Below are 24,985 nucleotides of genomic sequence, written 5' to 3'. Positions count from 1 at the left end.
TCATGGGGGCAACCAGAGAGGTCAACCACAGAGGGCTGATGTGCAGACTGTTCATTCTACTCCCTGTATGTCAGTGTCCAAATGAGGTTGTGAACATGACTTACCTGAAGGTTAGGCAAACCACAGCCTCACCAGCACGTGTTCTGCATGTGAGTTAGAATATGCCCATCTCCACAGAAGTATGCTCAAGAGTGAGAGTGGAGCATGTCCAAGCTCTCCTCCAGCGCTGGGTCTGGGGGCTGCACATTATTGGACTTTTTAAAAGGTGGATGGAGAATCGGAATCCACAAGTATTTGAATCAGGCCAGCTTTCAGTGAGAAAGGAAAAAGGGATTGGGACCAGGAGTAATGATCTGTCTTTGTTGATTTCAGAAGTTCTTTTCTTGCAAGTGTTCTTGCAACTTTCCTCCTCCTTTTCAACACATTTATCACTGGTGGAGGGAACAGATTTGCTCAGTGGTGGTTCCAAGATTGTACTGCAGAACTCAAACTGCCAAGGCCAGGATATGGAACGCAGGCTTTTTGCCAAAGCAACTCCCTCCCAGCGCCCGCCCTTTCAGACGGCAGTCATGTGTGGAAAAGGACCACTTACAGGTCCACAGACAGTTTAGTGATGAGGAAAGAGTCTCAGCCTCAAATATGCTGTAGCTTTGTGGGATTTTTTTTTGTCTTCCTCTTTTGAAATATTTCAAATAATAAAGTATAAAGAAGTCTTCAGTGAGCATACATAGATTTAATAATTTTTAACATTCTGCCATAATTGCTTCATGTAGATATTATATATACAAACACATACTTGTTTTTTTGAAAGCAGAGATAAATGCATTAATATCCCATAATGTAGGACTCATGACAAAGACCGCAAAATGAGGTGCATAATTTTGTCAGGGGTATGATTCAAGGAAGGTCCGAGCAGCTTGGAATAATCTGTGCTGTTAAAACAGGGACCAGCCTTGGAGTGTTGGCTTCTGAGTTCCTGGCTTGAGGAAGGTTGAGTAGAATGACAGTCACTGTTTCTGTGGGGCTGCTATAAGGCACTGAGGAATCATGAATTCAATTAGAGCAGAACAGTTGAGTTGAAAACGAGTAAAAATGGTCTAACTTCCGGTTTAGAACATGCAACATCTCCTTGGTTCTCCCAGATGATTTGGCACTTTACAGATCTGCGATGATGGTGGGCATTGTTTGAACCCATCTCCTTGTCCATCATTTTTAGGAGACAACTGAGGAAGAAGTCCTCTTTTTTCTCTCCTGTGAAGCAGGTCCTAATTAAAAACCAACCAATTCCCGGTTGCCCCTCTTCCAGGCCAGCTCTCTGCTGTGGCCAGGGAGTGCAGTGGAGGATGGCCCAAGTACTTGGGCCCTGCACCCATGGGAGACCAGGATAAGTACCTGGCTCCTGCCATCGGATCAGCGCGGTGCACCGGCCGCACCGCGCAGGCCACAGCGGCCATTGGAGGGTGAACCAGCGGCAAAAGAAGACCTTTCTCTCTGTCTCTCTCTCTCACTGTCCACTCTGCCTGTCAAAAACAAAAAACAAAACACCAACCAACTGAGCAAACAGCTCAATAAGTCAAGCTTCAAAGAATCAGAACATGACTATCAGGGAAAATCCCGATTTGGGGGAGCGTGTGCTTTGGGGAATGTGTGCTTTTCAAATCCAAAGGCAGAAGATGTGAATTTGTCTGGAAAACACAGGGCATTGTTATTTGCTGTATTTAATAAGTACTCCTTCCCCCTTGAGTGCAGCCAGGCATAGAGGTGGGAAAAGAGTTGCCCTCTGCTTCCCCAGTGGGGCTTTCCCTTAGGGGCCTGCTTAGGAATGATCTCAACCAAGGAGAGCTCCTGGCTGTCAAAGCCTGGTGGGCGAGGATTGCCCCCTGCTTTCATATCACATGACTGCAATACAGATGGATGGTGGCCCCTATGCAGACCCTCTGCACCTACCCAAGGCTGCTGCCTCTCACCTTGAAGTGCTCCTTGGGAAGTGCTAGCAAGAGCTGTTCACCCGCTGAGGTGAGAGTGGGGGCTTGGAAGGGGATGTCACAGCCTTAAACCTCTAAGCAATAGCTTGGCACTAAAGATAAATAGAAAGGGGGCCAGTGCTATGGGGCAATAGGTTAATTCTCTGCCTGTGGCACCAGCATCCCATATGGGTGATGGTTCTAGTCCCAGCTGCTCCTCTTCTGATCCAGCTCTCTGCTAATGGCCTGGGAAAGCAGTAGAAGATGGCCCAACCACTTAGGCCCCTGCACCCACGTGGGAGCACCTGCATAGGAGCACCCGACTGGGAGACCCAGAAGAAGCTCCTGGCTCCTGGCTTTAGATTGGCCCAGCTCCTGCAGCCATTTGGGGAGTGAACCAAAGGATGTAAAACCTTTCTCTCTGTCTCTCCCTCTCACTGTCTGTAACTCTACCTCTCAAATAAATAAAATCTTTAAAAAAATAAAGTCCATTAAAAAATAAATAGAAAGGTGACTGACCTTGGATGAGGATGAATAGTCATTGTTGACTATGGGGCCCCAGAGTTGAACTACCTTATGCTAAGGGTAGATATTGCCATTAGAGGGAGGGGGATGGGAAGAGTCTGCAACTCATCTGCCCGTGATGTACCCAAGGCAGGAGCCCAGTGGAATAGAAGGTTTTAGGGTTATCACTATTTGGAGATTGTGTGGAGAGATTGACTTTGGGTAACACTGGATGCTGAAGGCAGAGGCATTGTTCAGGGACACCTGGCAACAGAGCCAGTTTATTCTGTTTGCCAAGGACAAGGCCTTGTCTGGTGCTGAATCTGGTTTAAGAACTGGGAGGATCTGAGGTTCCTGGGCATCCCCCAAATGGAAGCTCACAAAGTCTTAATGCCATGGCAATGAGAACTTGAGCATAAACAAGCGAGAACTGTGTTCTCCTACCCCTGGCTGTGGGAGAGGCTGAGGCAGAGAGTCTGTACCTGGCCATGAGTGAGGAGACCTTTCGCTGTTCACACCTGTGGCCTCTCTTCAGCATTTGTAACACCACGAATAATTTCTCCATGTCAGCTCTTCATGGTAATATATGTGTGGGAGGTGGAGGCAGACAGGAAAGGCTTAAGTCAAACCAAACAGAACTAAGTCTACTAAATTCTCTGCAGTTTGAGATCAACCAAGGTGTTACATAATGGTTAACCTGTAAATGAACCACATTTTTAAGATCTAATGAGTTAATTTGAGTCAGAACTGAGGTACTACTCTTTTAACATTTTATTGTGACATAATTTCAGACTGATAGAAAAGTTGCCAGAGTACTGTGCAGTCTTTCCAGATACCTGTCATCTAGAGTCCCCAGATGTTAATATTTCCCCACTTTTGTACTCTCTCTTTCTCCGTGACTGCTCAAGAAAAGGTTGCAGATATCGTGTCTCTTGTAAAACCTTCAGGCTGTGCTGCTAAAAACTGAGAACATTCCCTTATCCTGTACAGTTATCAAAATTGAACAACTGATATTCGTATAATACAATTATTTGACCTATAAAGCATACTCAAAATTTCCCAATTGTCCTGATACTACTCTTTACAGCAACGTAAAATCTCAGCTCATGCCTTGTGTCAGTTGTTCTATCTCTTTAGCCCCTTTACTCAGGAATGGTTTCTTAGCCTTCCCCAAAGAAATATCTATTTAAAAGCATCTAGCACTGATTAAAGGAGATAACCAAAATACTGTTGAGCTCCTGGTTTTCCTGTAACCTCTGTGGAAGATGTACATGTGAGTAGAACTTTTGGTTGGATATGTGATCCCCCAGTGCTGGAGTCTGACTGTGATCTCACTGTGTCCCCAGTGGTTAATGTGTTGACATTTAACCCCATTGTGAGGTAGTGAAAAGGTGGAAATTTAATAAGGAGGGAGGGGAGACACACACACATGTCCTCCCTGCCTCTCGCCAGCTTGACTCCATGTGCCAACTTGGGACTCTGCCAGCAAGAAGACCATCACCAGATGCAGGCCCTTGATCCTCCAAACTGTGAGCTAACCCAACCTCTTTTCTTATGAAGTGACCCTACCTCAGGAGTTTTGTTATAGTATTGCAAAATGGGTAAGTGCACCTGCTCAAACACCACCTTCCCCGGCTGTCTCTAGCTGTGATCATGTGACTGAAACCTTGAGCCATGAGAAGTGAGAGAGGAAGCAGCATGCATGATTTCTAGATTAAGTCCTCACAGGGGAAGGGACTTGTTTTTATGTTTTTATCTTTGCTTTGTGGGGTAAGAATGTGAGGCTGGTAGCAGGAGTGCTTCCTGGGCCAGGGGAGACTGACCAACAAGATATCATGGACAGTTGTGGAGCAACCACAGCCCTCAGCTGTTTGATCCCAGCACTCCTAGTTAACCCACTCCTCTCTCAAATCTAAGCAATAAAAAGCAAAACAAAGCTACTGTACCATTAGCGCACATAAGAAAATGAACAGTGATTACTTAATGTTATCAGATATCTACCTTTTTTTTTTGCATGAGAGAAAAATAAAATTCTAATCTTACATGAATCATCGTGATTCTAGGTTTCTTTCTTAGAGAACTGGAACCAGGAGTCTGACCAATACAATTGTCTAAACCATTGTTTAAGGAATTGTTCAAATCACTGGAAGTATTTCTGCCAAAGGAGGAAAAGAGCACACAGTTTCACAATGTAAGGGTATAACAATGAGGTGAACTTGTGTAAAAATTTTACATTGGTAATTTTATCAAGAGTGGGAAATTTTGCCCCCTTTGTGCTTTTATTTAGTTTTAAAAAGTCAGTATATTTTCTCATTCGCATTAGTGTCAGTCAGGGTGTATTCTTTGTGAAATTACAAAGCGGTCTTTGTTATGCAAATTTACCCTTGCACTTAGGGGATTTTTGATTTGAAGATCTGCTCCTGCAATTTCAATAAGCTGACATCAGGTGGCAGTAGAAGGATGTTTGTGCTGAGCCGCGTAGCCTACAGTTTCATGGGTGATAACAGCGTAAGTCCCTAAACTGAACATTGGACAAAATATAATGTATGTGCTTTAAAAAATGCAATACAAAGGGAAGAAAATCAATTTGAAAATACAAACAGAAACCTCATGCATGTTTTCATGTGTTCTTTAGGTTTTGAATGTAAACTTGTAAAAACTTTCTATTTTTTTCTTTCTTACAAAACCACTTTAAACACCCTCTTTCCATTTTTGCACTACTGTTTATTTACTGTGTTAGTTGTGCATATTTGTGGGGCACAGTGTGATAACTCAATGCTTGTTTTCTTCAAGCTAGGGATTTCTCTTCCTCTCAGAATCTGGACATACAGGTAGCCTTACTAGTGAACTCAAATGGCCTAATCTTAAGCTTTTCTTCTTAGATTCTTGCTAAACTTCTTCTCTCATTCCTAAAATTTTAGGATGAGGGAAGAAATTGTCAATGGTAGCTCTCTAAACCTACTAAAAATCCTGTGTTCCTCACTGATCAAACTACAAAAGGTATTTTGTCATTTGGAATTCTTTTCAAACTTTTGTTTCCTGCAAATTGACACAGCTTGGAAATCTGGTCCTACTTTGTGTACGATAATTTTTTTTTTTAATTTTTAAATTTATTTAAATTTATTTTTATTTGAAAGGCAGAGATACAGAAGGAGTGATGGTGGGAAGAAGGGGGAGAGAGAAAGAAATCTTTCATCTGCTGGTTCACTCCCAAGATGACTACAATAACCAGGAGTAGGCCAAGCTGAAGCCAGGGGCCAGATGCTGCATCCAGGTCTCCCACATGGGTGTGGGGGCTCAAGCATTTGGGCCATCTTCTGCTGCTTTCTCAGGCCATTAGCTGGGAGCTGGATCAGAAAAGGAGCAGCCGGGACATGAACCAACATCCATATGGAATGCTGGCATCTCATGTGGTAGCTTTTACCTGCTATTCCACAGCGCTGGCCGCATGTACAATAAATTTTTTTAACCTAATTCACAGTCTTGTTGAACATCTGCCTTACTGAAGGTATCAGCCAGAAGTCAGAAAGTGGAAATAAAATGAGTGAGGTTTGGATTAGTTTTCATTATTTCCATGAAGATGAGCTGTGTCATGTGATTTGCTACAGGAGAGGAGAAGGGCGTTTTCTGCATCTCCAAGGGAAGAGCCAAAGCAGCAGGAGGCATCTTGGTTACAAAGGTGGAGGACAAGTCTGGTGTAGTTCCGTTGCTTGATCTGTCCCGTGGCCGTGACACTGTGAACGGGATTCAGCAGGGTCTTCTCTCCGATGCATTTCATTTGGAATTACTAGTGTTATTTGGACTAGACATAACTATCATGAATGTTAGGTGCACAGTTTATAAATTTGGGCTCAAAATCTTTGTAGAACATAAAATGTATAGCTCTTTTTCTTATCTCGGGGCAGATTTGTTCCTGGAAACCTGCTTCCTGCCGCAGGTGGATCTTGTTGTATATCTTGTCCAGTTTTGTCTATGATCTCTGTTGTGGTGCCTTTGAGTCTTTTTTTCCTTCTGTACAAACTGTCTACACATATGTGCATTTATGAACAGTCTTTAAAAAGGTCGTGGAAAATGTGTATTAAAAACTGCATAGACTTCAATTCTTTGTCTTAAGATAATCTTATCTGCTTTTTTAAAAAATATTTGTGGGTAAAGAAGGAGGGAGGGAGGGAGAGTGGGAAGGGGGAGAGAGAGAGAAAGGAGAGGAGAGAGGAGAGAAGATGAGCGAGGAGAGGGGAGGGGAGGAGAGAGGAGGGGAGAGAAGAGAGAGGAGAGAGGAGAGGAGAGGGGACACCTCCTATCCACTGGTTCACTTCCAAATGCCAGCAATGGCAGGGGCAGGGTCAAAGCTGGGAGCCAGGAACTCAGTCCAAGTCTCCCACAGAGTTGTCAGGTACCCAGTCACTTGAGCCATCACTGTGACCTCCTAGGGTCTACATTAAGCAGGAAATTGGAATCAGGAGCTAGAGCCTGGTTTAAAACCCAGGTACTCAGCCGTGGGACATGGGCACCCTGACCAGCATCTTAACTGCTAGGCCAAACATCTACCCCTAAGCTTACCTTTAAATTCAATCTTTTCGTGAACATTTCGAAGTCTCCTTGTATATGTATCAGTGTAATCCATAGCTGTATTTACATTAAGAAAATATATAAAAGAAACGCTACAGAACAAAATGATTTTAGTGGTTAAAAAATCTTACTTGGAGATGATTGTTGATTCTTGGTTCTTTCCATATCAGATAGAAATTTTGTTGCATCTGTTGTGTGGGTTGGGGAATTCTTTGTTCTGTTCTTGTTGAATAAACTTTCTTTTTTGGCCCCTAATATTTGGGAGTATTGTCCACTGACAAACAGCAAATTCATAGACTTGTATCTAGGTTGACATTTCTGTCCTCAGCCCAGTGGTTGCTTATTCAAACATCTTCACTCGGCTCAGTGAGTTTCAGGGCTCTCATCTCACTGTTGAGCGACTGTGAACTGGTTTATATTACTTGCCCACTGATTGTAACCTCTTTTTGGGGTGGAGGAAGGACCTTTCAGCTGGAGACTCTAGTCCTGGCCTGGGATCAGGCATCAATATATTAGGTACTTAGAACCAAATGTTTATGAAATGACTGAAATGAAAACAACAAACTTTAGGAATGAGGGATCTTCTCCCCCTGCAATTTATCATGCTGCCCAGTCCTGTTCACTTCTGACATCCTACGTTTTCTATGAAGACAAAAGATGTTCATTAAATAAATTATGTTTAAGATTTATTTAATTTATTTGAGAGGCAGAATTACAGAGAGAGGCAGAGAGAGACAGAGACAGAGGGAGAGATCTTCCATCTGCTGGTTTATTCCCTAGATGGCCACAACAGTGTATGAATTAATTAATTAGTCTCATCTTTTAATTGAAGCCACATCTGTCTTCTGGTTCACTCCCCAAATGGTTGCAAGGGCCAGAGCTGGGCCATTCTGAAGCTAGGAGCCAGGAGCTTCTTCTAGGTCTCCCATGTGGGTACAGGGGCACAAACACTTGGGCCATCTTCCACTGCTTTCCTAGGCTATTAGTAAGGAGCTGGATCGGAAGTGGAGCAGCCAGGACATGAACTGGCTGCTATATAGGATGCTAGTGCCACAGGTGGAGGCTCAACCTACTACGCCACAGCACCAGCCCCTATATAAATTATTACGATGAGAACACGAATGTCAAGATAGACACAGGCTGTTAATTTGCTGATCACTGATGCATCTAGTACCCGAAGGACCTGAGTCCCTGCATGCATTTAAACAGTAGGCGATGGAAACATGTCTGGGAGGCACTGCATCAACATAGAGTTCACACAATGGATGGAATTACTGAAAATGAGATGCTCTTCCCTTTTGAAAAATGGGTGCTCCTTGGCATCAGAGTTTGAAAATATCTAAGTGATTAGGCCTATCTGTTCCCTTTTGACTGTTTTATTTCCGTTTTAAAATAGATCGTACTATTTCTTACTTGTAATTTGGCCTAATGTTGCCTTGAAATAAGAGGGTGATAAAGAAAGGGAGAAGAAATCTTTGATCATCTGTCATATTGTGGGAAATCTGACAGTGGCTTCAATTAACAGATGAGACCCAGGGAATTTCTCAGCCTGGTCTTCCCCCAGTGCTCTAATTGAGTTGAGGAAAGCAGCCTTCACAGGGACCTTGGATGGCTGCCGAACGAAGCCATCGCTGCTTCAGTGAGGCTAAAATCGCCGCCACGCTCTGGGCTTTTTGTGCATGCCGTTCTCGCAGGCTGCTGAAGCATAGCAGTCGAAGGATGATGGCATTAGTTAGATGCGCTGGTAAAAGCACTGGGATGGAACCCGGGAGACCGGGCTGTGCTGCAAGCAGCCTCGAGAACTTGAAGGAGCTCCTTGGCCTCTCTGGGTCTCAGTTTCTGCATTTGCGCCTGCATGGATCAGAGTCTCTCTTGGATCTTTCCAGTTCTGACATTTAGTGAGCCCTTCTTGCCATGGAGAAAAGAGAAAGGAGCTTAAAGGGGATAGATTTGGAAAATCCTCGCTTGGGGCATACACAATGGAGATCCTAGAGATGGGATTTTTTAAAAAGTGTCTTTGGCAAATTTGAAAGTCAGTGAGGCCAGTTGGGAGGATGGAATTTGAGGAGGGTTTTGGAAATGCATTTGGGAAATATTTCATCTCCCCTCCGTCTCCCATGCCTACCCCCTTCTTTATACAACTGTTAAAGGGATTTACCTAAAATATGAATTCATTAGTGTAATTTTTCTTTGGAACCATAAGTGCCACAAGTGCAGGGGCCACATCCATCTCATCCATTGAGGTAGCCCTAGCATTATGTCAGTGTAATGCCTTTTCCAGAGTGGATGTTTCCTTAATATTTGTTGAATGAATAAATGCATGCATCCCTCAGGCATTTCAATGGTTAATCATAGATTTGAATTTCCAAATTAAAACTTAAGATTTGCATCCACAAATTCCTTTGTGATTTTGCCCCATAAACCTGGGTCTATTCTTTCCTCCCACTATTTGCACTTTTCCCCATGTGTCACTATTTAAACACTCCCGTGTATGTTTCATTTTTCCAGGAATGCTTTTCTTGGAGTTTTCCTTGGGATGAACTAGTTCATCAAAACTCCAAGTCTCATTTATTCCTGAAAGCCTTTTCTGAGGTTATCTCCCCAATTGTGATATAAATGTCTCCCCGCTGGTCTCTAGTGGCCTCCCATGTATCCCTCTCCCTGACAGTTATTACAGTGCCTGGCCCACTGTCTAGAACGTGAGTACAATAGATGCTCCATTGATGTTTGTCTTGTGGATAATTCAGGGTGAAGCTCTCAGCCCCTCATTTAGGCTCACTTTGCTTCCATGTTGCCTCCACTTCTTCCATGCAGGAAGTCCTGGTTCAGTCTACTTTCTTAGGGAAGAAGAGACACACTGGTAGACAAGATAGATGCAGTCCTTGCCCTTCCATCTCGGGGTTCTTCTACTCCTCCAATTCTGGCTATAAGGGAGAAGTCCATTTTTTAAGTTCATTCCTTGGTCTTAGTCTTAGTGAGAAGTTCCACAGGTCCTTTTTTTTTTATTTGTTGATCACTTCATGGCAATAGATAACCAAAAATATTGAGTTGGTCATGGAAGCTTACGGAGTTCTTAGAGTGGTCATTTTCCATGGCCTTCTCTCCTGCTTTCCGTGGTGGTAGTAGAACCTCTGCTGGACTGTTGCCCTGTGATTTGTGCCCTCCTTTAGGTAGTGCTCCTCAAATCTTCCCCTTCCCTTCATCCCACCTTTAGGTATCTAATGAAAGTCTTCCTCCATAATTCATCTCTCTTGGGCCTAAGGATATCATTAAGTCAGTATATTACTTATCTATGCTGTGTAACAAATGACCCCAAACTTAGTCGCTTCAAATAGCAAACATCTAGGGATCAAATAAACAAGACCAGTATATGCTAGTAATAACTGATAGAATTAAAAAGTAGAGAAGGATCCAACATGGGAAGCAGGCTACACAACAGACTCATAGAATGCTAGAAGCCCTAAACAGCGCTCTGGCCTCAGAATCAGCCCTTAAGACATTTGGATCCAGCTAAAAAGCCCATGGGAGTTTCTCAAGCACGGAAAGCCAAGATACCCTGGCAAAAAAATGACCTAAATGAAAGATCTCTGTGAGTGAGATCCCAGCGGAAAGAATGGGCCATCAAAGAAGGAGGTACCTTTCTCTGAAGGGAGGAGAGAACTTCCACTATGATTATGGCCTTGTCTAAATAAGGTCTGAGTTCGTGAACTCAAGAGGCTTCCATAGCCTTGGCAGCTCATGACAAGAGCCTCGGGTGATTGCTGACATCATAAATAAGGGTGTCAACTGTTAAATCAACAACAGGAGTCACTGTGCACTTACTCCCCATGTAGGATCTCTGTCCTTAATGTGTTGTACTATGCGAATTAATGGTAAAACTAGTCTTCAAACAGTACTTCATTTGTTGTGTGTCTGTATGGGTGCAAACTGTTGAAATCTTTACTTAGTATATATACTAAGTTGATCTTCTGTATATAAAGATAATTAAAAATGAATCTTAATGAAGAATGGGATGGGAGAGAGAGTAGGAGATGGGTTGGTTTGTGGGTGGGAGGGTGGTTATGGGGGGAAAAAACCACTATAATCTAAAAGTTGTACTTTTGAAATTTATATTTATTGAATAAAAGTTAAAAACCAAATAGCAAACACCTGTTCTCTCTCACAGTTCCTGAGGGCCATGAATCCAGCAGTGACTTAGCTATGTGGTTCTGGCTCAGGGTGTCTTGTGAGTTGTCAAGCTGTGGCTGGGCCTGTAGTCTCAGCTGCAGGCCCCACTGAGCAGGCTTCTCTTCAAGTCCATTCACATCAGCAGGCTCAGTTCTTTGCAGGATCCTGTCTCTTGGCTTGATGCCTTCACTCTTGCACCACTTGGGCCTCTGCACTGGACAGCTTATAACACTGAAGGACAGAAGTCACATATCATTACTGCTGCCACATTCTGTTGACCACACAGACCCAGACCTGGTAGGAGGACTACATGAGGCTGTCATTGCTGGGTGGAGATCATTATGAGTCATAGGCAGAATTGAGGCCTTCGTCTCAAGTGGAAAACAGTGTTTTTAAGAACTTCCTAGCTGCATGGCACTGCATGGATGGCCTCTGGTGTATTTGGAATGACTTTATACATTTTGCATTTTGCTATGTTCCCCCTAAAATTCCTATGTTGAAGAATAATCCCCAGTGCAGTGGTATTGGGTAGATTTTCAGTAGGTGATTAGGTAATGAGGATGGAGCCCTCATGGCCGTCAGCAATGCTGGGAGCTTCTTCACCCCTTCCTTCTGCCTTGTGGAGGTGTAGGGAGAAGATGCCATCTATGAGGAACTGGCCCTCACTAGAACCAAAATCTACCTTTCTCTTGATCTTGGACTTCTCAGCTTACAGAGTTGTAAGACATTTTTGTTGCTTATAAGTTATTCAGTCTAAAATATTTTACAGCAGTCCAAATGGACTAATATATGCATTTCTTTATTGATATTTTGGAATTTTAACCTGAATACCTTTTTTTAAAGATTTATTTGTTTACTTTAAAGTCAGAGTTAAGGAGAGGCAGGAGAGAGAGAGAGAGAGAGAGAGTCTTCCATCTGCTGGTTTACTCCTCAATTGGCCACAATGGCCAGAGCTACACCAGTCACAAGCCAGGAGCCAGGAGCTTTGTCCAGGTCTTCCACATGGGTGCAGGGGCCCAAGAGCTTGGGCCATTTCCCACTGCTTTCCCAGGCCACAGCAGAGATCTGGATGGGAAGTGGAGCAGCTGGGACTTGAACTGGCGTCCATATAGGATGTCAGCACTGCAGGTGGCAGCCCAACTTGCTATGTCACAGTGCTGGCCCCTTTAATCTGAGTATTTTTTTACAATTCTAGATACATCATTTCAGTTGACAAAGTTTTTGACCACTTGGAAGAAATATGAGCATTCCATGCAACTAGGAGTGGAAGAAGCAATCCTGACCTTAAGCCATCATGTTTCCAAAACTCCAGTGGCAAATTAGACTCAAATCTCTAAATTTTGCTTTGATTACATGGCGTTATTTTCAGCACACTGAAGGTGGGTGTCAGGAAGGCAGAGAAGTGCATGAGGTATGCTGAATTGATATTTTTTTAAAGATTTATTTTATTTATTTGAAAGACAGCGTTACAGAGAGAGGTAGAGACAGAGAGAGAGGTCTTCCATCCGCTGGTTCATTGCCCAGATGGCCGCAATGGCCGGAGCTGCACTGATCCACAGCCAGGAGCCAGGAGCTTCTTCTGGGTCTCCCACGTGGATGCAGGGGCTTGGGCCCTCCTCCACTGCTATCCCAGGCCATAGCAGAGAGGTGGATTGGAAGAGGAGCAGCAGGGACTAGAACTGGCACCCATATGGGATGCTGGTGCTTCAGGCCAGGGTTTTAGCTCACAGTGCCACAGCACCAGCCTCATTTTTTTTTTTTTTTAGAAAAAAGCTTTATGTTTACTTCTATTGCTTACAAATTATACTTATGTATTATCTGAGTAAGTGATTTTCTAATTAGTTTGAGTGGAAGTCATCAAGAAATGACGCTCAATGCTATTGTTTCCAGGACCTAGTAGATAAATTGACATGGCAGACATTTTTAAAAAAGATCCATTTATTTATTTGAAAAGCAGAGTAACAGAGGAAGGGGAAGATGGAAAAGGAGAAAGAAAGGGATCTTCCATTTGCTGTTTTACTCCCCAAATGGCCCTAAAGGTCAGGGCTGTATCAGGCTGAAGCCAGGAGTCTGGAACTCCATCCGGGTCTCTCATGTAGGTGGCAGGAATCCAAGCACTTGGGCTGTCATCCACTGCTTTCCCAGGCTCATTAACAGGGAGCTGGATCGGAAGTGCAGCAGCCTGGTTTCTAACTGGCACTCATATAGGTCTCCTGATCCATACATACAGTTCTGCTCTTTTCACAGCCCAGATGCTGGACAGTAGTTTTGAGGTGACTGTTTGTAGAATCCTAAGGGTGTGGTAGGGAGGGGCAGTGATGATTTTCAGAATGGCTTTCAGCAGGCAGATTCTCCTTTCTCCTGCCTACCCTTGCTGCAAGCGGAGCAGCTCTGTAATTTTTGTTTTCTGATATTAAGTTCCACATCGCTACAATTTGACTGTGAGAAAAGATTTAGCAGCTTCAAAAAGAAAAATGCTGCAAACCTTCAGCCCGGAAGACAGTGTAATTGGAACATCTTAGGAGGGCATCCCTGAGCACATGCGACTTCTTTGGTAACTAACAGAGAGATCTGAGAGATCAAATGGGTGGTTCCCCTTAAAAATTCTCCTTTGGGGAAAGCAAATTCTTTCTCTAATTATGATGCTTTTGTTCAAAGGGCTGCTAACTGATGAAATTACTGTCAAAAGGCTCAGGATATTTTTCCTAATAACATCTCAATCGTCGCCATCCTGAAGTCATTCAGAGCTTCCCCACAGTTCCCAACTGTGGCTCTGCTGACATTTTTGGCTGGATACCCTTTGTGGCGGGGCATTGCTCTGTGCATTGGAGCGTAGTTAGCAGCTCCCTGGCCTCTATCCAAGACGCCTGTAGTACCCCCACCCCAGTGGTGACAATCAAAAATATCTCTAGACATTGACCAGTGTCCCCTGGGGATCAGAATCCTCTCCCCTGCCCCCACAGTCTCCCTCCATGGAAAACCACTGTTTCAGTGAGAATCTTGAGCCACCAAGATGACAATGGCATTTTGGTCCAATAACTGATGTAGTGACTGAAACACTGTTACTGCTTTTCATGCAGTTGGTTCAGAAACTACCTGCGAAGGGAGTCCCTACAGAGACGTGCCAATATATTTTGGATAAAATTCTGGCATTGCTGGAGTAATTGTTGGGTCTCCCAGGATAACTTCCTGGAAGGCAGCAGACTCATTTAGTTGTAGTAGTTTAGTTGCTTCGTGTTTCAGTCCATTTCCTGTTGCTCTAAGAATACCTGAGGCTGAGTAATTTATAAAGAAAATGGGAGCTACTTAGCTGACAGTTCTGAAGTTCAAGAGCATGATGGCAGCTTGTGATTGTGGAGGGCCTCGTGGCAGTGGGCATCACCATGGCAGCAGCAAGAGTGTGGGTAGTGAGTACAGAAGAGGGAATCTGGGGAGACTCCAGACTCACATACAACTTACTCAAGAGCATACTCCCGTGAGAACAACATTCACTTCTCATATCATAAAGCCCCAACACCTCCCAGCAGGTGCCACCTCTCTCAGCATCATCACCCTGGGACTGAGACCCCAGCACTCGAACCTTTGCGGGGTACACTCAACCCAAAGTGAAAACGAAAGCAGTTTGTTATAAACCAGGTGCGGCCCAGTGGAGGCTGGTCTTGTTCTTCACAGGTATCTTATTCAAGGAGAAACTGAAGTGGTAGGGGGAGGGAGGAATGAAACGCCAGAGTGCTATCTGCTCTGTAGTGCTTTGAGTAAAAATTTGGAGGGGAACATAGAGGAGAAACTCAGCTTTGAAGCCTGGCATTGAAGATCATAGCAAATGTTTGCGACACGGAAGACGTTTGTACTTGACTCCTCGAAGTTTCTGAATGTCTCATTTTTCTTGGGTATAAATGCAGTCTCTTATTATCAGATAACAGTAAAAGATACTTTGTTTGCCTACCTGGCACTTTACAAAAGTCTCCATTTTTCTTGCCTGCATAACTCCAGGTGTGAGAGGAAGAGGAAGAGGAGAAGTAGAAAGAGAACAGCTATATAATAGTTGTATTTGCAAAGAATCTGTCCTTAATCTGTTACAGTGGTAGCGCATGGCACTGCCAATTAAAAAGCCTGGGCTTTGGCCCTGCTTGAATGAGGAGGCCACGTGCTGACCTTGTGATCAGTCATTCTGGGGGCACTGAGGGTCAAGGGGCATCTGTTTGTTGTTTCCTGTCCCAAGGGTGCTGTTTGCAGGTAGGGCTGGGGTGTGCAGAGTGGATGTTCTTCATCAGATGTTCCCTCTGATGGCTTCTTGGAGAGGGGCCCTGGGAAATAGGGTGGTGCTGAGGGATTGATTAAGAATGAAGACTCCAGTGGCCTGTGGTCCTCTGGCTGGGCTGTGGCTTGGAGGACACAGGTCCTCAGTGGAGACCAGAGACAGGAACAGAAACTTCAACCCAAAACAGCAGTTCAAGAGACCTGCTGGAGCCCCCAGTTGTGTTGGTGTTAGAAGTGGATGAAAGAGTAGAATTTGTGTGGGTTATTTGCTTCCAATAGTAAGATCTATGTAAATATAAGAATACACTGGGGTCAGCGCCATGGCTCACTTGGTTAATCCTCCGCCTGTGGCTCCAGCATCCCATATGGGTTCTAGTCCCAACAGGGTTCTAGTCCCGGTTGCTCCTCTTCCAGTCCAGCTCTCTGCTGTGGCCCGGGAGGGCACTGGAGGATGGCCCAAGTGCTTGGGCCCTGCACCCGCATGGGAGACCAGGAAGAAGCACCTGGCTCCTGGCTTCGGATTGGCTCAGTGTGCAGGTCGTAGTGGCCATTTGGGGAGTGAGCAAGCGGAAGGAAGACCTTTCTCTCTGTCTCAGTCTCTCTCTCACTATCTATATCTATACCTGTCAAATAATAATAAAAAAAAGAATACACTGAATGTATTTTCAGGTTACATTTTGTTATGGGCTGAAATCTGCAAGGGCTGGGCTTGGTAATGACTCCCACCCATAAAGAAACAGGCCGAGATAACCTATGGAAAGAAGCAGAGCGTGGCTGGATAGATGGTGGAGAAAATGACAAAGGTGATGGTGATCATTATCATCAACAGCACAGGTGTTCTTACACCTGTTAATGTGGAGATGACTTAGGTCTTCGAGCTACTGGTGGCCTGGGTTTCCTATTTTAGGCAAGCTGTGAATTATTTGGATAACTGTCTTTGCCCTTGTATTAGTTTTCCATGGGCTGTTGTAACCAACTACCACAAATAAGGTGGCTTGAAACAACAGAAATTTGTCCTTTCACAAGGCTGCGGCCTGCAGTTAGGGCATTGGTGGGGCCACGCTTGCTCCCATTTGCTCCAGAGCAAATCCTGACTCCAGGGCCCAGTGAGTTGGGAGACACTGAGGGCTTGGGTGAGGGTGGTGGTACCAGACAAGATATCTTAAAAACTATCTTGCACTTGTTTGGACTTCAAACAAACCAACAAAAGCCCCCACCCCCCACCCCACTGCTCCCTGTGGAAGAGAAGGGGTGAATTGAGAGGCTCTGAGTGGAGCTGACAGGGCTTGCTCACAGATCGTGTGCAGGGGTTGACGGCCAGAGAGGGACGGATGATGACGGATTTCTTGCTTCAGAGACTGGCAGTGTTATTGACAGATGTGAGCAAACCAGGAAGGTGACTCATGCTGGGAGGGCAGCTGGTGAATTTGCTTTTCAGGAGTGGATTCTGGCCTCAGTAGCTTGTCCTCCTGCACGCATGGAGTCACCAGGACTTACCCATTTTTACGTTTTGGCTTTACTGCTCGGTTGTGTGTGTTGGGGAGGAAGAGTGAATTATGAATCAGTTTCACGTCTCTGGGATGTCAGTGGTTGGAACGTTAAAAGTTCCTTGAAACCTCTGCCTCTGATGGAGTTGCAGCACCATTTCTATCAACTGTTTGTAAATGTTGTGTGTAGCTTTGAATGATTTATTATTTTCAAAGGTAGGAAAATATACAACTTCTTATACTTAGTCAATAATTAGTGAATAAAAAACCCCACCAAAGAACTTCTGTAATTTTTCAAGTACCAAATGTTTTACTTCTCAAATATCTGTTTTTCTCAGTCATTGACTGCTATTCAGCCATTTAACTGGCTAATATGAGCACCAAGATAAATAAATGGAGACCTTTTAACCTGTAGAGTTTGAGTGACAGCTTGGACTAAACCATCAGTCTTCCGCTGAAAGAAGACACAAAAGCAACCCTTAACAAAATTAGGCACAGACATGTTTCTGAAGGTCAGGTAATTTATTTTTTTTGAGGGAGAGGGAGGGCAAATAATTAAATTTTATTAATTATATGTATATTTTTCAGTATCAGGAAGAAATACCTATTTAGTTTTGCAGTATTGAAGAACTCCATAGAACGACTGCAAGTTATAAATTACAGAAGAGGTCTAGACGTTGTGAGTTTTCTAAATTAAAGTTGTTTTTCTCTACCTCCTGGGTCTTTGTGTTCTGTCACAAAAATGCTTTTCACTGCAATGATTTTGTACAATTTCAGTACTTCTGATCAGGTGTAAACACCTGAAAAAATATAGTTTTCTCGTTCTCTCAGTATGATTTAGTTAGCCTTGAAATGGAAACACCATCATATGAATTCATGGTTTGTGCAATCCAGGAAAATAGAATATGGACTATCTGGTAGGTTTGAAACCACAGTTCAAACACATGCACACACTCCCATGCACACACATGTACATATGCTCAAGTACACATATACAGTATCTGAGAAAAAGAATGCAAAAGAGAAGTAGAGTTAAGAACATCAGACACGCCAGGGAAAGCTCCTGGAGGCAGATTGCCTCATCTAGAAAACGCTTTCTTGTCACTTCCTCAGATCAATATTGAATTGCTCCAGTGTTCTCATGAGATTGTATATTAATTTAATAGACACTTCTCTTGGAAACATTTCTCCCCCTCTCATGCAGATTTCATTTCTCTCTGCCTTATCATTCCTCCATTCCCAGAATGAGTCATCAGGCGCCTAGAGTGGGATCCCACACTTAGTGCTTTGACGAGTCAGTCATCAAGTGATACTCAAATCTCTTAGTCCTGGAGGGGGATGCCTTTCCAGTGGAGAGGAGGAAGGATGGCTTTAAATTAGGGGGTGTGTCTGGCTTACCAGTTCACTCCCTGGCACTACCTCAAACGGGACTCTCTCTCCTAGAAGAGCCCAAATAAGGGGCAGGCCCACCAGGAAGTGGCTCAGAGCTAGTAAGACATCACTGGAACGCTTGGAAAGAGAATTCTAGTTAATTCATGTTATTACAAGAAGCTGCAGAAGTAACACCCCCAAATAGAACTTCAAAAACAAAACCTTCTTATCCAATACTTCTTCTCCACTAAATAAACGCTGGGCTTGGGGCTGGTGCTGTGTCCTCATCTTTGCCTCCCACACGTATGAGTAAGCATGGGCAAGTGAGTGTGGGAGGTTTCTGTGATTCCGACTTCGATGTTATTATCTTTGTCCCCGTCTCATTGACTAGGACTGAGTCTCACACACTTCCTTGACTCCAAAGATGGCTGGCAAATGTAGCCCAGATGAATGCTCAGAAAGGAGAGAGCTGGTGAATACCTAGAGTTATTTGCCACAGGCACTGAACGGTAGAAATTATGAGTCCCATTTTACAGGTAAGGGAACTCTAAGTTGTCCAAGATAACTCAGGCAGTGAGAGGAAGGATTTTGAGGTACAGATGCCTTGGGACTTCCCGAACACCCCTGATTAATTAGTGATTGCTGTGGATTAAGCACAACACCTTTCATTTGCAATGATACTAAGATACAGATTTGATAGTCCCATAAGAGCAAGAGAAAACTGAGGCTCAGAGTTGTTCTGTAACAGGTACAGCTAGAAGGAGATTGCATTGGGATGCAAAGTTCTGTCTTTTAGACTCGTTAACCTGTCTTTGGCCAAACCTCTATCATGCTTCCCACTCTTGTTCCTTAGAGCGTTGTTAGATTCATGATGCCAATTGGATGAAGGTTGGTGGGAAGGGGGTTCAACCAGATTGGCTATAAGCTTTCTTTGAGTACAGGGTCATTACTCTCACTGTTTTAAGAATCATTCCTCCCATCTATCCATGCAATTCAGGAAGCCTAAGCAGAAAAGCAGTAAAGCCTTTACATTGCACAATATTTACGGTACTTCCTTTCCCTGCATGTCCACAGACATCCTGCTAAAAAAAAGGGGATGGATATTATCATCATAAACAAGTGTTTATTAAGTACCATATTACCAAGGAGCTCATGAAACTGGGAAATGGGAAAGTGTAGTATGGGATCCTTGTCCTCCCCAGGCTTATGGATGGGCTGGGGAGATGAAACTTAGATATATAGAAAGATGAATGACAACACAGGATGGAATTTGCTGGAAGCCAAAGGACCAGTGCCAATAATAAGTGCTGCAGGATGGCTGGGAGATCGTTTTTGAGCAGTCACTAATGCGCTGGCCTCAGTCCTGGGTGATTTCATGTGCTATCGCATTAATCCTGTAGGAATTCAGTGGCGGGAGTAATCTCTGGGGACTGGGATGGCCAGAAAGTCTTCAGGGAGGAGGGAAGACTTGAGCGGGGTTGAATTATATGGTGAGATTTCTCAACAGTAATGAAAGCTGGCCGAGCTGAAACCCAGAGCATAATTTCTCACTAGCTGGCTGCTCCAGATAGTAATAGCATCAGTGCCCTTCAGAATAGAATTTCTCTGAGCCCTGGAAGATGTGTGAGGTGTGCCCAGCAGGTAAGCACTCTTCCATTTGCCTTCTTCCCATTGATTTAATTAAACACACTTTGCTTCTCTTGGTCAATTCCTCCAAACCTCCAGAAGTTCTGGAATGCCGCTGCAGCAGCTGAAATGGCTGGGAGAGAGAGATCTTTTAAACCCTTTTGCCTGTTGGCGATGAGGCCCACGGTGAGGAAGAGGCTGAGACTGAGCTGGAGTGCAAAGTACAAAGGAGTCTGGGGAAGATCGTCTCTCCTTCCTGAGTCACTGTTCTACACTATTACCGCTGCTTTGTCCCTTACCTGGAATTCAGTAGGCTTCACAGGAGGGGGTGCCCAGGCTTACACTCTTCCTTCAGGGGTTGGAAAATGATCCAAAAAAAGAGCCAGCACTTGTTGAGGGCTCACAAGTTTAAACCCTCTATGCAGATTCTTTTATTTAACCATTACAGCAAAGTCAGCATCTTGCTGATGAGGAACCTAAAGTAGAGTTTAAACAAATTGCTCAAGATGATACTGCTAGGAAGACCATACCAAGAGGGATTGGAATCTTCAATCTTTTAATATTTGTAATGTACCAGTGTTATTGAGCTATAACTCACATACCTTACAACACAGCCATGTAAAGCACACACAGGGTTGTTTAGGTGTCAACCATCACCAATAGCAGCCATTCCTTATTTCTCCTCAACTCTTTGCCCCACTCCAGCCCTAGACAATCACTAATCTATAGATTTGCCTGTTTCATGTGAATGGAATCGTACAGCACTCAGTCTTCTGTGTCTGGCTTCTTGTATTTAGCGTAGTGGTTTCAAGGGTCATCCATGTTGTAGTACCTGCCAGTACTTTATTCTTTTTCTGTGGCTAAAGATTCCATCGAATGGACATGCCACATTTTACTTAGCCACTGATTAGTTGATGAACATTTGTGTTGCCTCTACTTTTTGGCCATTATGATTTGTACTTCTGTGAATATTTATGTTCAAGTCTTTGTGTGGGTATGTTTTCATTTATCTTAAGTATATATCTGAGAGGAACGGCTAACTCATAGGGAAACTCTGTGTTTATTCTTTTGTGGAACTGCCTGATAATTTTACAAAGTGACTGCTCCATTAGATATTTCTACTGGGATGGAATGCTCTGTGCTAACCACTAACAAGGCAGTTTGTATTTTGGACACTTATTTACACAAGAAGTATCTGTGCAACTTACCAGAGTTTCCAGAGAACCAATTAGGAACTGGAGAGTTTTCTTAATGAGAAACCTTAAAGCTGAACTTCGGGTTTGGAAATCCTGGCACTTTCTGATTTGAAGATGTCGATTGAGCTAAAGAGGGAAATGATGAGAGCTGCAATATTTGTTTTTCTCTTTATTTCCTAAGGCATTAGGAGGATTTTCACTGAGTGGTTTCTAGCAGTACATGAGCAGGTGTGGCAACATCCCAGGACTACCTGTTATTCTGAAAAGCCATTGACATTTGTAGAAAGACAGCACACAAAAAGGCATGCATATCTATGCACATGGTATGCTGATCTGAAAAGTTAGGTATTCTGGGCATCAAGTTCGTGGCCACTTGCTTGCAAGTGACATAAACTTCAAGGCTCTTCTTTAGAAATGAAATTAGAAAAGAGAAACACAGGATGTAATCTTTTTTGTTGTTACCCCTTGCAACAGATTTCTGAAAGGGGCCCAAAAGGTGATTTTCAGCAACAGACACTGGCCTGAGACTTGAACCTTTCTCTCTGGGAATGGAGAAACATTTGCTGGGTGTGTACTCTGAGTGTACTGGGAAGATATGAGAGCATAAGCCATGGTCTCTGTTCAATGGGAGTTTTGGTCTTGTGTTATTATTATTATTTTTTAAAGACTTACCCATTTATTTGAAAGTCAGAGTTACACAGATACACAGAGAGAGAAGGAGAGGCAGAGAGAGAGAGAGAGAGAGAGAGAGAGAGGTCTTCCATCCCCTGGTTCACTCCCCAGTTGGCTGCAATGGCCAGAACTGCGCCGATCTGAAGGCAGGAGTCAGGAACTTCTTCCAGGTCTCCCACACGGGGACAGGGGCCCAAGCACTTGGGCCATGTTCCACTGCTTTTCCAGGCCACAGCAGAGAGCTGGATTGGAAGTGGAGCAGCCAGGACCCTAACTGGTGCCTATATGGGATGCTGGCACTGCAAGTGGTGGCTTTACCACTATGCCACAGCACCGGAGAATAACTCAGTGCTAAGCCATGACTACAAGGTCTACAGAGGTCAACAGAAGAGAAAGGTGGAGTTTGTTCTGGATTGGCAGCCAAGAAAGCTTCATGCAGGAAGTGGGACCAGCTTGAAGGACAGCCAAGCCTGGGGCAGGGTTAAGCTGCAAAGAAGGCAGGGCTGGTCCAGGTGCAGGCAGTAGCACCAACAGGACAAAACCCAGAATCTATTTAGTGATCAGGGGACAGCTGGGTTGGAGCAGAAGGTAGGTATGGAAATTGGAGTGAGAAAGGGTTAGAAAGCAGGAAGGTATCATGGGAAGAGAGTAGGGGACAGGGACTAGGGAGAAAGGGATTTTGCTTTCAGGCCTGCCACTAACCAGTTTTTGAGATAGGCTCTGTAATCCAGCAATGTAAGACTTCTGCTCTTCATCTATGGACCACAAAGGGTGAACTAGTCCTTGTTCTCAAGCCTGGATTCACATTTACAGTCTCCTGAATTTTTATTCAACATAAGGCTTCCTGGATCTGACCTTCTGAAGGTCATGTTTCTGTAGGTCTCATGTATAGTCCTAGAGCACAGGTGCTCTTGGCTGCCCAGGTAGAATCAGCTGGCTTGGGGAGGGGAGACAAGTCCAGAGATTCTCATTCAGTGGTTCAGGTTTTGGGAGTGATTTTAATGGCATTCAGGCTGAGAGCCACTGATCTCTTGTGGGTTTGGTGTTACTGGTTGATTCTGAAGTACTCCAGGCTGGCTAGAGATTATAATGGGGTGGAAGGACTGTAAGTCTAAACCTAACTCCAAAAGACTTTGATTCTGGGAAGAGTATGCTGAGATCCAGTGGTGAAGGTCCTTAAATGTTGGACTAAGGGATTTGTACTTTGTTTGATAGCAGCAGGAAATAAGATGTTTGATCACAGGAAACATTTAAGGCGTCTCACTTGTGTACACTTCATTGCTTTGGAGTGTGATAGACACCACCAGGAGAGAAAGGAAAAGAGAAAACTGCTTCCTCATTCGTGCTTTTTGCTGGAAAGGATGACCATTGCCGACTCCACTGTGTGACAGAATCCAGAGTCAATTGAAACCATCAAGGGGAGAAGTGTTACGAGTGGGGGACACAACCTGAGGTAGCAGAGGCGGAGTAGTCTGGCCTTAACCAATGTGAGGGCATCCTTAACCAGAGGACAGGTCCTGTGGGTGGGTCAGAGATGGTCGCAGGGTGGAAGGGTCTCGAATCACATTTTAAATTATATCCCGCCTTTTAATTCCCCTTCGAATCCCCAGATGAATCCAAGTGAGTCTCAGTTGATCAACAGCATGGCTCTAACCACGTTTTAACACTTAGCAATCTCCCTTTTTGACAAAGAGAGAGTAAGCCCCAGGCTTAGAGGCCCGGCAGGTGCTCTGTTCTATTGCTGGAGTTTAGCAGTAGGATGCCCTTCTTTATCTAAATCTGTCTGGTCCTGAAGTCTCAGAGCCTTCAGACAGGGAAGGTTGGAACTTTCTCTTTCCAGTAACTGATCTGAATTTTCTGTTTACAGTACTGATTCTAAGTTTGCTTCTTGAATAAATTGAGTGAAAACATGAGTTGATTTAAAAAGAAATGTTAATGATAGCACAGATGGAAAAGGAAGGAGGCAGACAGGAAATAAAATTGTGAAGGCATGTACAAACAAATGACCTTCAGGAAACCCTGGTGGGTTCTCTCCAGAGTCTGAACTGGGAGTCAGAAGCCCGTCTGGGTTTTTAGTGCTGCAAGGCGCTTTGTGTCTATAACAGTTGGGGTCTCATTCAGATAATCTTTAAAATTCTTTTCAGGTCTGAAATTGTGTTTCTAGCACAATATTTCTAAAATGCAATCTCTTCCCAGGAGATTGATTATTCATTCCCCAATGGCCATGCCATTACCTTGTCTCCCATAGGCTGTGGAGAGCTATGGGCAGCTCTATGGGGCTCATCCTGGCACCATTCCTGTGGGACCACCAGCCCCAGATTTCTTCAGAAATTGCAAGGCAAGAACATTTTAAAGAATGTGGGCCCTGCAGGCACACACATCAAAATCTTTCAAGGGGAAATAATTCCAAACCAAACCAAACCGAAACTAACAAAAGCCAAAACAAACCAAGTAGCCTTGCAGTTAACTGAATTTCCTCACTTTCAATTTTTTAGTAGAGGAGTGGGGGTGGGTGTATTTTCTTTACCTTTCCTGAAAATGTGTGGGAAGAGATGATACCCTAATTAAAGTGCATTTGTTGTTATAGGTATGTTTTTGTAAAACCAATATGGAAAAAGACCTCCCCCATCAAGAAAAGTTAGTGCCAACAAATATTGTTCCATGGATGGTACGGGAGGAGTTTCGTGGTTCTTGTATCTGCGATTCTCAAATGTTAGTGTACGTAAGAATCACCCAGGGAGCTTGTAGATCTTTCAACCTAGCTTCAGCAATCGGGTAGGTGAGCGCCTGGGCCAGGAGCATGAATCTTTAAAAAAATTATTTATTTATTTTAATTTTATTTGAAAGGCAGAGAGAGAGGTCTTTCACTCTCTGGTTCATTCTCCAAATGCCTACAACAGCGAAGACCGCACTAAGCCAAATCCAGGAATCAGGAACAACATCTGGGCCTAATACATAGATGCCAGGAACTCAAGTAGTTGAGGTATCCCCTGCTGCTTTCCAGGGTACACATTAGCAGGAAGCTGGACCAGTAACAGAGGAACCGGAACTCTGACCAGGCACTCTGATATGGGAAGTCAACATCCTGCAGTAGTGACTTAACTGCAGTGTCAAATGCCTGCTCCAGAGGCATTGATGCTTAACAAGCTTCCCACATGTTTTGATGCTG

General features: G+C 44.0%; 1 long non-coding RNA gene across 9 annotated transcripts in view; it reads left to right on the top strand.

Moving 5' to 3' along the window:
* The first annotated feature begins 743 nt into the window (after nucleotides 1-743).
* The window catches only part of LOC103348885 (uncharacterized), a 233,644-nt gene continuing 209,402 nt past the window's right edge, over nucleotides 744-24,985 (top strand). For 4 of the 9 annotated variants that reach the window (XR_011387091.1, XR_011387093.1, XR_011387090.1 and 1 more), the window contains exon 1: nucleotides 744-4,976. This is a non-coding gene — a long non-coding RNA (uncharacterized lncRNA). The remainder of the gene's footprint in view (nucleotides 4,977-24,985) is intronic. The other 5 variants (XR_011387095.1, XR_011387096.1, XR_011387097.1 and 2 more) reach the window with 5 other exon arrangements.

Source organism: Oryctolagus cuniculus, chromosome 3 (assembly GCF_964237555.1).
Source record: "Oryctolagus cuniculus chromosome 3, mOryCun1.1, whole genome shotgun sequence".
Taxonomy (NCBI): Eukaryota; Metazoa; Chordata; class Mammalia; order Lagomorpha; family Leporidae; genus Oryctolagus; species Oryctolagus cuniculus.
This window is presented reverse-complemented; position numbering and strand designations above follow the sequence as displayed.